Below are 14,964 nucleotides of genomic sequence, written 5' to 3' on the forward strand. Positions count from 1 at the left end.
AAAGCGGCACATTAAGCCTCAGTCTCATTAATGTTAGGATCAAACATTGGAATGGGGTGATTAATTGTCCAACTCTAAGAAATTCTGATAGAAAATTAAACAAAACAAATAATTTGGCAAAGGCCTGTGAGTTCCAGCACCATGGTGTCATTATCCCTGAATGCCTCCTCATTCAAGGACCGCTCCTCTGCCCTGGCCCTTAACTCACGGATCTCGTCTCGGAGCCGTGCACACTCACTTCCCAGTGCTGACATCTTAGCCTGGCAGGATGGATTCACGCATTGTTCTACGATGCCAGGGCCTGTGTTGTTTGTGTAGTTGTGGTCAGTGGAAGTAGTGACCTCATGCTCCTCCACGTCAGCCACATCGGAGGTTGAAGGGTCAGCACGACTGCTGCAGGTCTCACGTATCTTGCGCTTCATCAGCTGAGTCTGCTGAAACTTTTTGCAGGCATAATGTTGCTTATCCCTCTCCCTCGCCGAGGTGTGTGCAAAAAGACTGGGCACAAAATCGGGGCTCAAAGGATTGTCCTGTTTTGCTCCTAGAAATTCAGAGCATAGTAAAAAAAAAAAAGATTACATGTGTGAGATATCATATTTATTTTTGAAATGACCGATCGTTTCGCTAGATAAGACCCTTATTCATCGTCTGGTATCGTTTAAAGCCCTTTGAAGCTGCACTGAAACTGTCATTTGGACCTTGAACCGTTTGGGGCCCATTGAAGTCCATAATATTGACAAAAATCATGGAATGTTTTCATCAAAAACTTTAATTTCTTTTCGACTGAAGAAAGAAAGACATGGATGACATGGGGGTGAGTAAATTATCAGCAAAAGTTTTTTTTAAAGTGAACTAATCCTTTAAGTATTCCTCGTACTTCACTGGGTCTTCCCTCAACCTTTGTTTGTATTCTCTCTGTCTCTCTGTTGTAGTCTTTTTTTTTTTTTTTTTTTTTGTCATGTTGGTGTTTTCTGTCATTCTCCCTGTCAAGTTAATCATAGAAATTAACATTACTGACAACAACCTTACATCTAAGCTAGTATCATGGACTGCAACCTTAAGTAATTGTAACCTCATCACATTACAGAATTTTAACAGAATCTTGCATACTAAAACTCTACTAAAACATACTACAGTAGTAATTATTTGCATAACTGTACTAAAATGTAGTTTATTCCTCCAAATAAAGGATTATGTGTTCCCTTTTGTCACTACCAAAACAATAATGTCACAACCGAAACTTCAAGACATGTTACGGTTGTGACTGTTTTGGTAGTGACAATTTTAGATACTTTTGAGCCTAGCTCGAAGATGCTAATCAGCACATGGTTAGCAATCACTGGTCAGAACAGTTGAACACATATAACAACTAAATTTTATGGAATAACATCCAAAAAAGTTTTCTCAATAGCAGAAAAAATTAGTTTGGTAGTGACATTCCTTAAAGTTACAACACAGATTTTTAGACTTTAGAACACATTTACTTCAAAATGATGGGATCAATCTACTCACCATATAGCACATGAGAGAGAGGGACACAGGAATATTTCCTGATCAAAAATGTAGGGCTGTGGTTAAAATCAGTCTCAGCCAATGGACTACAACATTCACTGTTTTGGTAGTGACATGAAAATGCGGGACAAGTTTTTTTAGATAAAGTTTCATGATTTAAAAATAAAAAATAAAATAAATATTTTTTTTAACTTCATTTTTTAAAAGAAAACAAAAATATATTTTTTAAAACAAGAAAGGAAAAATTTGCAAAATTTTTTTCAATATAATTTTCACAAGTTGAAATTTAGGGGTTAGGGTTTGGGACAGCCACCTCCTAATTGAAAGTAGCCCATAAATAATGATTTTATATATGTAAAGCTTACTGATATCTTAAATATTATTGTGGGTTTCAATAGATAATTGAAGGATCTTAGTAAACATCTAAGATTTTAATAATTAAATGCTTTTCAAATGTGTTTTTTGGATGAGGGACAGCAGTTTGCATCAATTCTGTAGAATGGCCCATATATATATATTCATGCATTTATAACTTTTTAAAATATATTTTTTTACTTTTATTTGATAATAATAAATATATATATATATATATATATATATATATATATATATATATATATATATATATATATATATTTTCTATATTTTTTAGATCTGTGTGAGTGATAGGAAAGTTCGGTTTTTGAGTGGTTCTCGTGGTTTTGGAGGGGTCTGGTCCTGGTTTTGAGTGGTTTTGGTTAAGTTTTAGTGGTTTTGGAGGGTTTGTTCTCACCTTTCCAATGAGTCTACTCTGATGTATTTGGTATGTAAGGTTTATGAGATATTGGCCCTCCAAATTTTAACCGGAAGTGTACTTATAGCTCCGCCCAGGAAGCTGTCAGCGACATAAACTTGGTACCATTCGAAAGGGTTTGTTACCTCCTTTACAAACCTGTGGTATGTTCCGTTCATGAGATATTGACACTTCAAATTTTAAACGGAAGTGGCCATACTAATTGGAAGGTCGTATTGAAGTATGGGAGGGGTTAATAGTAAGGTGCAGATGAGGCCTTTAAGATGACACCAGGGCTGCGTTCAGCCCCGACAAAACGTTGCACAACGTTTTTTAACCAGAAACGGTGATGCGTTGAACACACTGTTCTGATGACGCAAGAGTTGCAACTATGGCAGCTGAGAAGGCCATTCTTTGTGTTCTTTGTGAAGAATTTTCTGAGCCTGATGAAGTCGGTATAAATATGTGTTTAATACTACAAAATATGCCCGATGTTACAGTTACTGCACTTGCTGCCCAGAACAAAAGAGAACATCCCAATCGAGTGAAGGGATTTGTGGAAACTGAAATGGAAGCACACATCTTACCTAATTCAGACTAAAACACATCTATTTAGCCTCACATACTGACTTTATTTGTAGGTTATACTTTTTAATACCCTGTATTTTCTTTCTCATTTTTAGGAAAAGCACTTAATTACCATTGTTTATTTCTATACCAAATGTCATACACTTGCAATGAAGCTAAAAATATAAACAACTACATCATTATGTTGATATCCTATATTTTTACAATAAAACTTACAACAAACGTCTTCTAATATCCTCAGTTGTTGCGTATACCGAGCTGCATCGAACACATTTGTAAATTACTTTCCTTGAACCCATTGTGCGAGTTCACTTTAATACCGCGTGCTTTATATGTTGCTGCTGATTGGACTGCAGTTCTGACACACCCACCAAACAAGAGAAAACGTATCTCAAACCCCGTTGCACACCGGTGCACGCCGTTTCCAGGAAACATGACGTTCAACACGGAAACCGTAGCAAAACGTTGCGCACCGTTTTGAACGTGCCCCTGACTCATGTCATTCTGAGCTTTGGGGGAGGAGCTATGGGACCTAATATATTTGTGTATCCAAAAATGTTCTTGGGCTAGGAAAGTCGAAACTGCTTGTAATTTCCAATGATACCATGTTTGTGTCGCTACGATCTTCCTAGACCGAGATTCCTTTTTGAAACATGAATATATTTTGTCCCATAGCTCCGCCCAAGAGGCTGTCAGCGATATAAACTAGGTAGCATTCGAAAGGGTTTGTTCTCACCTATCTAATGAGTCTACTCTGATGTCTGTGTTATGTTGGGGTCATGAGATATTTATACTCCAAATTTAACCGGAAGTGTACATGTAGCTGGTTTTACATGCAAGCTTTACAAGCTTTAGCGTGTTCTTCACTAGACTCAGACAGAGAATGGAGGTGAATATACTTCACAGCTTGACTGTTTCTTCACAGGGCTCAGACGGAGAGGAAAGTACATATAACTCACAGCTTTAACAGGCTCTGCACTGGACTCAGGCAGAGAGAGAGAAGATAAGTATTCCACGCTTAACTGTTTCTTCACAACGGAGAGGATGGTACGTCGGCGAACTGGAACCACCAATGCTTTAGCGATGCACTCCCACACTCGTGTTTTTACTGCAACCCACACAAATAATCAAATGTAAATATATCAATGTACAGCACTGCAAAGTCTCTCCACTCACAGCATAGGGCGTTGGCATGGGGTTCCGTCCGCCACTCGCCGATAAAGTCTCATTGGTAACAGCAGTGAAGCGTGGGGTATTCAGTAAACTATAAACTTCTCCCAAAAGACAATTTCAAATGACATGAAGTTCTATCCAGTTCCAAGAGACCTCAATTATGTCACAATCCAGATAAAGGCATCACTTATCTCTCATCAGTGTCGATTCTCCTCTCCAACCCTTCATTTATGCCTCAGCCCGTTAGACTCGCCCTTTGCCCGGCTTCCGGTCTCCTACCGCGTCTGGAACACAAGACTGGCTGCCCCAACACCGCTCGACTCGACTCCACTCTGCTGGACTGCTGAACTCCTTTTGGTTTGAATGTAATACCTTTTTATGTTACCCCCAATCAATGCGTGCCCCAATCGCTGTTCCGCTTACTCTTTTCCCGCACCTGTTCTCAATCTTTCGTAATAATCTCCGTCATTGCCCGGTGTACCCGGAACCGGAGTCTTCCGCGGGTCCCACACCGGACGAGCTCGCCATGGGAAACTCCGGCCGGAATCAAAGGTTCTGCCTCCTCCATAATCGTCACCCGTGACATAAACACAACATAACATTAATGGTGACCGGTCATATGACATTGTTTGTAGCTGATGATGCATGAAAATATGCTACTAGCTATTGTGGCACTCTTATTAATAAGATTTATTGTGGCACTGAATATTAATATTCACCCTGTTCTCATCTTCCACCCAGGGATGGTCTGTCTTGTAAAGCCATGTCAAGATCTCAGTAAAGTCACATTCAGAGGTGGGAGAGCCGTGGAAACAGAGAAGAATCCATTCAATACCAGGCCTTACAAGTGAGAGAAGCCCTACTGGAGGTAAAAGAAATGCCAGCAGAGCCTTAATATTGAGGCTCAATCTTTAGCAGAGGAAATCTGATCATTTCGTTCTTCTGTCTGTTCAGTAGTCTGGTATGAGACTTTCACAGAACTGAAGATGTCAGTGAGCCGATGCAGTCTGTTTTCAGCTGGATACGGCAGTGGACCTGTCACAAATCCTTGTGTTCATTTTGTGGATCTGTTGGTGTGTGGTAGATGTTGGGTCTATGTATGTGTTGCTTGTTTGTTGCCTAGTGACCAGCTCATCACTCCAATCAGTCACATCAGCTGCAACTAGTTTACAGCCTATATCTAGCTGGAGTGAGTTATGCTGGGTGTCGGTTTGTCACTCATGTCTTGTTCTCGTTGCCAGTTATCTCGTCAGAACTGCCTGCTGTGTTTGATCCCCGCCTTCTCCTCTGAGTCCTGTGTGTCGCTGGATTACCAGTTCGGGAATTGACATCGACCAGTCTCTTGTAGTGAACCCTGAGTATTCCTATTATGGTATCGTCTGTCAAGTTTCATCAGTCTCCTGCATCTTGTCTGATCTGAGTTCTTTCTCTGTCTAATAAACTTGAGCTACTTGCATTTGGATCTGGAACTCGTTATTGTGACAGGACCGACTTGGCAAAACAAAAACTTTCTTGACTGACTACCGCGGTAAAGGCTTTGCTTCAGCTCCAGCTTTAGCAAGAGAGATGTGTGAAGAAATGAAAGTGGATGCTGTTCTCAAAGAGAAGAGGCTGTGATCAACACGTAGACAGTTCTCATATGAATGTCCAGATGAGCCCATCAGTGATGCACTGAAGAGGATGGAGAACATGTGTAATGTAGTGGTGGATGTGGCCATTGTGTCACTGGAGGAGAGGTTCAAGACCTTGGCAGAGGTCAAGGAGAAGTTTGGTGTTCTTGTCAACTTCCCTAAGATGAAAAATGAAGAACTGATGCAGCAGTGTGTGAGACACTAAGAGGCACTTTAAGTAATGGTGGACAATCAGACATAGATGAAAACAACTCGCCCTAGAAATGAGAAGTTTCCCTGACCTACCATCAGCCAACATGACCACCATGGAGATTCCTGAGTTTTATCATGAAAAGCGACTGCAAGAAATCTGCTCAAACGTGTGTGTGTGCACTGAGAGTATCAGTGACTGTAGCGGCTGCGGAGAGGAGCTTTTCAGAGATCAAGCTGATTAAAACACACATGAGGTCTACCAGGAGCCGATAGCGTCTAAGTGGACCTGCAGAGATCAGCATCAGTCATCATGGGGCTCAAAACTTGCTTTTGATTCAGTCATTGATGACTTTGAGACTAAGAGCTCGAGTGTGCTGGACTGTATCATGTAATAGAGTTTTTGCACCTTTTGTCGATTTGTAGTTTGATTCTTGTGTGATTCTTCTTTTTTTATTTTTAGATTTGTAATTAATTATTTATTTCAACATTTATTTACTTAATATTTATGTTAAAATTCATCAGTATTCATAGTAAGTTGTAATTCATATGAATGATCTATCTAAAATCTCTCCTAGGGAACCAGTGGAGCCTGAGCCGGCCCTGCATTTGAGGGAGAGACACACATGAATGACATACTAATAATAGTCAATTAACAATGAACTGGGTTAATGTATTTTAGTATAAAGAAAATCTTATATCATATTTACCTTTAAGGTCTTTAGAAACCTTGAACTAAACATTGATATTGTGTAGTTTGTGATCCTCCATCAGCAGCTGCAGTTTCTCTCAGCTGTATCAGTGCAGTCACTGTGACGTCTGACTGACAGAGGTTTTTGTACGACTCTTTATCACTGTGTGAACGCACCACTGTTTGCACTCTGACAGTAATAATCTCCTGTATCTTCAGTCTGGACTCCACTGATGGTCAGAGTAAAATCACTGTAAGATCCACTGCCACTGAATCTAGATGGAGTTCCAGTATTACGGGTTGATGCTGTATATATGAGGAGTTTAGGAGCTTCTCCAGGTTTCTGTGAGTACCAGGCTAACCTATTACCATAATACACTTCACTGCTGGTTTTACAGTTTATTCTGACTTCTTTTCCTGGTTGAACTGCTAGTATTGATGGACTCTGAGTTACAGTATACTTTCCTCTACACTCTGAAAGAATACACAAACAAAAACAAAAATGATATATATGATGATATACAGTATATGATAAACAAACATATTTCACATTTTAAGATAATTAATAATCAATATAAAAAGTGTATTACACAAACCTTGAGCAAACAGTGTGAGAGTCCAGATGAAGATGTTGATTGTGTTCATTGCTGTAGTTTAGTCTTGTGTGATGATGAAGATTGTGTTCTGCTCTCAGTCATGAAGTGTTAAACTCACAGCACTATAAACACTCTCAGAGCACTGAAGCATGTGCTGACAATGCAAAGAAGTGGGCAGGATTTACAACAGCTTGTGCTGATAACAAACTAATATACACTAGAGTTACAGAATCATGACTTTATTTTGTATTTTTATTGTGACTCCTGAGACACTGAGGATGTGCAGATGAACGTCCATCTCTGTGTCCATATTCAGTCATGTGACCATCATCACTGCTACACTTCCACTAGATGAACCGCCATCACTAAAGTAAGTTCATGAATCATGAGTCTGTTCAGAAAGTATCAGGACTGATTGTGAATCTCTAATCAGAGTTCATGGTGTCACTCCATCTATCATGAAGCCTCATGTGTGTCTGAAATCATCAAATGGAGAAGAAACAGGCTGTTTTAGAATTTAGATAATTATTTAGAGATGGCAAGGGAAGACAAACATTTTTAGTTAAATTACTAGTTAACTTTTTGTCCTCATAATGAGAGTTTTGATTATTAGATTATGTTGTTTGTTTTTAGTAGTTTATTGCTTTGAGAAAAATATAAAAATGGTCCATACTTTTCTAAAGAGGTAAACATGCACCCCCAGTGTGTTTTCTCAGTCCCAAGGCCTTCTATGGGCCTTCTAAATGTAAAATAAATAAATAAATAAAATTGGCTGTTAAAACATCTGATCTAACCTTTTTATATTCATATCCAGTTTGGAGAAATATTCACTTTTTTGGATGCAGTTTTGGGAAAAATTCTTAGACGCCACTGTTTTGGCCGTCTGGGCCCAAGATTCTCATCTTTGATGACCATTTTGAGTGTTTAGGTCTTTTTTCTTTTACAAAGTACCACAGCTGCCTCGATGGAAATGTATAACTGTTCCAAAAAAGTATTGTCCGGACCTCCGCTGGGAAGGAAATACAGAGACCGGACTTCTTGGAACTTTAATTGAATGCTCCTGAGTTATACAAACTGATCAGGGCACCATTTTTCTATCTAAATTGTGCTCACAAGTTTTCAAGTCGCTAAATATTACTCACCGTATATCTAGTGCTTATCATCCCCTAAGTCAGGGAATGTTAGAAAGGTTCAACCAGACCCTAAAAGCAAATATTTTGGAAATTTTGCATTGAGACGAGAAACGAGTGGGATGAAGGGGTTAATTGCTTTTATTTTCAATTCAAGAAACTGTGCAGGAATCTCAAGCTTAATCCATCCAAGTTAGTCTTCGGGCATACGGTGAGACGGCCTCTGAAAGCTCTGAAAGAGAGGATGTTAGGCATTGAGAATGATGAGGAAACAAATGTGCTAGATTATGCAAGTAAGTTCCGTGAACGACTGCAGAAAGCTTGTACTCTAGCCTGAGAATCTTTCTCTAAAGTTCAGGGGGGGATAAAAGTGTGTTATGACAAACGTGCTGTGAATAGATCTTTTGCAGTTGGTGATCAAGTATTGGTCTTACTTCCCATTCTTGGATCTGCATTATCTGCACGGTTTTCTGGACCATATGAGATCCTAGATAAAAAGAGTGAGACTGATTATTCAAGTGCTTCAACACGATATTCAAGTAAGTAATGCTCAGCTAATTAAACAACACCCTTATATGTTTAATGCTATTAAAAGAGCTGTAATGAAACAGGAGACTCAGTACTTGTTGGAGAAAGGATTGGCCAGTCCTAGTGTTACTCCCTGGAGTTCCCCGTGTCTCTTAGTGCAGAAATCAGAATCAGACAGTCAGTAAACTCTACCTACTTAAAGGATACTGGCAGGTTCCTTTGACCTAGAGCATCTAAAATTTCAGCATTTAGTAACACCAGATTGCTTTTTTCAATATAAGGTTATGGCGTTTGGCTTGCGAAATGCCACCTCTACATTTAATAGATTTGGTCAGTTTAGTACTTGTTGATGTTCGTAACTGCAATCCTTATGTTAGACAATTTGATTGTCTATTCACAAAGTTGGTCTGAGCATGAATCGTTATTAGAAACTGTTTAAGCGTCTAGATAAGGCATCCCTAACACTTAATCTTGCTAAATGTGAGATTGGGAAAGCAACGGTGACCTATTTAGGTAAACAGATGAAACAGGGTCAGATGCACCCTTTGTCAGCAAAAATCTCGGCTATTATCAGAATCAGAAAGAGCTTTATTGCCAAGTGTGCTTGCACACACAAGGAATTTGTCTTGGTACTGAAGCTTCCAGTGCACATATACAAATACAAATACAAATACAACAAGAAACAAAGTCATACAAATTATAAGAATACAAATTCTTTAAGGTCACAGTTGTGTTTAGTCAGAATATTCTATTGGTGAGTTCCCTGTGCCATCTACCAGACGTGAGTTGCGTAGGTTTTTAGGCATGGCCGGTTATTATAGGTGTTTTTGCTGGAATTTTTCTTCTGCTGCAACTGTTAACTGTTTTAGCCCTTCAAAGCTGTTTGTTTGGTCACATGAGTGTCAGAATGTTTTTGACAACATTAAAGCCTTGTTGTGTGTAAACCTGTGTCTCCCTTACCAAAGAGATGTATACTTCAGGTTCATTTCATTAAGTATACTTAAGTAATGTTCAAGTATATTTTATGTATACTTTATGTAGTAACTAATATCAATGTACTAGTAGTAAACTTGTAACTGTATTATTTCAGTACTAATTCAGTACTACTGTATTTAAGGTTTGGAACATCAGGTCTTGATTTCTGACATGCTGTGTTTAAGCATTTGTAATTAAGACCAGAAAGATCCATGATTTTGGTATTGGAAATAGCTTGTATGAAAAGAAAATTTATGTGATAGGAAATCTGTTGTATGAAAACAGCATGAATTGTGTTAATGGACACAACAGACGGATGTTGTGCTAATTGTGTTTAGAGTTTGAAAATGTGACAGATTGGACAAAAGTATGTTAGCAATAGTAAAAACTGTAACAGTAACTCCACCCACCATAGTCTGGTTGAGCCAGGCAGAATTATAAAAGACTCAAGATTGACAGATATTGTGGAGAGGAAGAACAGTGGATAAAGCTTTTGACGAGACCGACTGAAGTTTGAATGATCTCATTCTTTTCCCTATTGCCATTGAATATCAGGTGTTTATTTTACATACAATCCCAATAAGACAGCATCCATTTATGACTTTAATTTATCACATACACTGAATATGTTGTTATGTTAGGCCTACACACTGTTTCATAAAGTACTGTTTTAGAAAATAAGTATAAAATATAGTATAAATAAGTATAAATATCTGTAACAGAACTTACATTCATCTAGCATCTAAATACTATTTACACTTATTACTAAAAAATATTTTCATCTAATGCTATTTTAAATTAATGCAAATAGACATTACCATATTTTATTAGGGTCAAATGACCTTGCTGAAGTTGTCTTTAAATGTGTGAAGGTGTTGTGTTTTTGTTTCTTTCCTCCTGCCACATGTAAGCAGTGTCACATGATCAAGAGTGCCGTTATACTGAATATCAGCACGCCTGTGATTCTACCATAGACATGAAGAGCAGCACGACTGTGAATGTGATATTACTTTATATAACAGTTCTATAAGCAATATCTTTCTAACTTTCCTTTCAGACCAAATCTGATTAGTTAGTATGTATATTATTTCCTCGACCACTGATGAAAGAAACCACTGAGATCAATCCTGGAGTGAGAAAACACATTAAAAACAGCTGGTGTTTCTGCTTCACTCCGCATCGCTCTCATACTGTGATCTGAAACACTAACAATAAAACATCCCAGTGACATAATTAATATCAGCATAATAACTCTTATTTCATATCAAATACATTACTACTGATAAATGTATATTTTTTAAGTCTTTAGAAACTTTAAACTAAACATTGATATTGTGTAGTTTGTGATCCTCCATCAGCAGCTGCAGTTTCTCTCAGCTGTATCAGTGCAGTCACTGTGACGTCTGACTGACAGAGGTTTTTGTACGACTCTTTATCACTGTGTGAACACTGGACCACTGCTGTGATAACTCTGACAGTAATAATCTCCTGTATCTTCAGTCTGGACTCCACTGATGGTCAGAGTAAAATCACTGCCAGATCCACTGCCACTGAATCTAGATGGAGTTCCAGTATTACGGGTTGATGTATAATATATGAGGAGTTTAGGAGCTTCTCCAGGTTTCAGTTTATTCTGACTTCTTCTCCTGGTTGAACTGCTGTTATTGATGGACTCTGAGTTACAGTGATCTGTCCTCTACACTCTGAAAGAAAACACAAACAAAAATGATTAATATACATTTCACATTTTAAGATAATTAATAATCATTATAAAAACTGTATTACACAAACCTTGAATAAACAGTGCAATGGTCCAGATGAAGATGTTGATTGTGTTCATTGCTGTAGTTTAGTCTTGTGTGATGATGAAGATTGTGTTCTGCTCTCAGTCATGAAGTGTTAAACTCACAGCACTATAAACACTCTCAGAGCACTGAAGCATGTGCTGACAATGCAAAGAAGTGGGCAGGATTTACAACAGCTTGTGCTGTGTAGGATTGAGTGCGAATCAAACACAAATGAATCTTCCAGGTGAATTGTTCAAACATAATTCCACACAGAACCCAACATTCCAGACCCCAAATCAGCAATCCAGAGCCATAAAATCAGGCTCCAGCCAGTCTCCTCCAACCAACGAAAACCCCCAACTAAGAACTTTTATGGCCAAACTAAAGGAAGAACTTGTCAATGTGAGATAGCTTGGAAAAGATTGATTGGCTCAGAGATGGCACAGCTCAGTGCCCGATCAAGATAACAGCAGAAGCTGCTCGAGCCTACAACAGAGATACTAAACAGACCATCTTCTTCTTAGGACCTGAGTGACCTCAGGGTGTAAAATCTTTTCAAACCACAGAACTGAGATTTTACACATAACAATACATAAAATCATCCCAGAACAGTTTTCGATGGACTTATAATCAAACATCATGCAACTACATAATTCTATGTTGTTTCTACCACTTATATGCATGTTTAATAAGCTTAGATCCCATGTAAGTCATTTATTGGTTATAACTGTTAGATGTTTGAATGAAAGTGAGTTGTGTTTCATATCAGTATGATCGTATGCTCTTGATTCAAAAGATGGCTTGATTGAAAACTGTGTAAAATGTTTCGTATTCTTATAATAGTAATAATGTCTAAACTGTGGCCTCTGTCCTCTCTGCTAGAGCTTAGAGAGTAAGGAGAGCACAGATAAGCTTGATTTATGATAAGAAGTGAAGAGAACGCAACCTCCTAAATAAAGACAGTGTCTAATTGGTCAGAACTGATCCAGGAGGCCGTACAAACATGTGAGTTTAAAATCTTAGACCCGAACAAAGTTTTAGAAGAGTTCTCAACAAGGTGAGAAAAGTGCCGCGAAGGGAGAAGAGACCAGACAGACTAGTAACCATGTAAACGCGCAGACGAAAGAACCCAAATCAAGATCAGAAGAACATGGGTTAAACAACTTAATTCAAGTCATCATCTACTCTCGTCTCAATTTCCTTTCTTTTCTTAGTTTCCTTTCTTTTCCGTTGTGAGTTTCGGTTCTAAGTTAAGTTTTGCGGCAAGATTTCGGTCCACGTTTCTTCTGCAAAGCCAGCTTCAACAAAGACTTTCCTTTGAGGATGAGGATCTTCTAATATCAGTGTGTTGAAGTGTTGTTTCTCTCTCTCTGCTGGAGTGTGTGTTCACTCGAGTGGAATAGAGGTTTTTGTACGAGCGTTTCATTAGATTGTATCACTGTGGTGCACATTCGGTGGAGGAACTAAACTGGTGATCGGTAAGTCTGTCTATTTAATCACTTAATAAAAAAATACTATTTATATTTCAGAAAGTGTTTTATAGTTGAAAAAAGAACAACATTTATTAATAATAATGACTATAAGATTTATAATGCATTATAAAGGTATCAATAGCGTATGTTATAATGTCATATATGTTTTCATAAATAACTGTAACCAAATTTAAAATGTTTTATAATATTTTCAAATTCCTTGTTACATCTAGAATTGGTTGTTTGTCATGAGTTTTAGTGTATTATAATTTTTTGGAGGTGTAACAATGAATAGATAATATTATAATGTGTTATAACTGCGGTTACAATTATTGATGAGATCATACATGGATTATAATGTGTAAAACAATATATAATTAATGCAATAAAAATACGTTTTATAATGCAATATGTATAAAGGCTTTAAATAAAGTGTTACTGATATTTTTGTATAATTATTGAATCTAAAACTATGATATTATTATAAGAATAGCATTATTCCTTTCAACAACAAAAAAATATATATATATAAAAAAATGAAATAAAATTCTAAACATATTTCCACACTGTGTCTCACTATGAGTTTAATCAGTTTATTACAGGTTTGTTTTTCCTTCATTTATTTCTACACTGAGTTCATATTTAGCTCATCTTTTATTGTAGAAATCATAAATGAAAAAAGAGATTTGACATCAGAATGTAAATGTTGCTGCTTTCTGTAGTTCAGTCAATGATACTGAATCTATTTTGCTCATGTTGTGCTTATAATTCAGTGTTTTGTTCATTCTGTATGATTCAATTGTGTTTTAACTCTGTTTGAAATTGAGTTACATTTTCAGTTCAGGTGAAAATCTCAAAATGTAAGATATTAATGTTCAGAGTGAATAATTGCTGGAATTAAAGCAGTCAGATCGGCCTGATAATAGATAATATGTGTTATAACTGCTGTTACACTTATTGATTAGATCATACATGCATTTTAATGTATATAGCAGTGCATAATTAATGCATTAAACTACTTTTATAATGCAATATGTATGAAAGCTTTAAACAAAGTGTGTTGTGTGTGTGTGAATGTGTTGTGTTTGTCTCCTGCAGCTGGTCCCACAGTGAAGCCCTCAGTGTCTCTGCTGCCGCCCTCTTCTCTGCAGATCTCTGGAGAATCAGCCGCACTGCTCTGCCTGCTCAGCTCTTACTCTCCACAGGGGGCGCTGGTGAGCTGGACACTGGACGGGTCAGAGGTCACCGAGGGGGTTCTGACCAGCGCAGAGAGCCAGCAGGACGGCCGCTACAGCCGCAGTAGCGTCCTGACCCTCAGCAAAGCACGCTGGGAAGAGGGAGAGCTGTACGTCTGCAGAGTAACACATGATGGAGCTCCTCATGAGGTCTCGTTCCACAAGAGCTCTGAGTGCTGATGTTTCTCTCCTGAAGATGAGCCGTATCTGAGTGTCCTGTGTCAGGCAGGATTCACATGAGTCTAGTGCTGCAGCTGTAGTGATTTACAACTCAATACTGAAACTGAGTGTGTGTGTGTGTGTGTGTGTGTGTGTGTGTGATCTTTCAATCTGCTGTGTTTGCTGCAACATTCAATAAAGCTTCTCAACAAGTTCACTTTGTGTCTGACAACATCATTCAACTAACAGATGAAGATGCAGGTGCTTTTCAGAAGGTTGATGTAGCAGTAAATGTCAAATAAAGCTCTTGGGGTTTGAACATGGTCTCTGGAGACAGAGCTGCTCTATTCTGAGAGGATCACAATCACTCCACCCTGACAATGCAAATGGGGTTTCAGTCTCACTCTCTGATTGGTTACATGATCTGGACTGGAACACTTTCACTTCTGCTTTAGTGAAGCAGCGCAGACAAACTGATCATTACATTTATAGGAGATTAACTTTATTATATAAAAATATCATAAAA

The 14,964-nt window shown here is 38.0% G+C and overlaps 1 gene segment (V, D, J or C); it reads left to right on the plus strand.

Annotated features, from left to right (window-relative positions):
* Positions 1-14,654, plus strand: part of LOC311283111 (Ig kappa chain V region Mem5-like) — a 129,630-nt gene extending 114,976 nt beyond the window's left edge. The window contains exons 3-4 of the V gene segment in view: positions 13,002-13,050; positions 14,143-14,654.
* Positions 14,655-14,964: the final 310 nt, after the last annotated feature.

The sequence above is a fragment of the Rutilus rutilus genome (genome assembly GCF_951802725.1).
Source record: "Rutilus rutilus genome assembly, chromosome: 23".
In the NCBI taxonomy this organism is placed as follows: Eukaryota; Metazoa; Chordata; class Actinopteri; order Cypriniformes; family Leuciscidae; genus Rutilus; species Rutilus rutilus.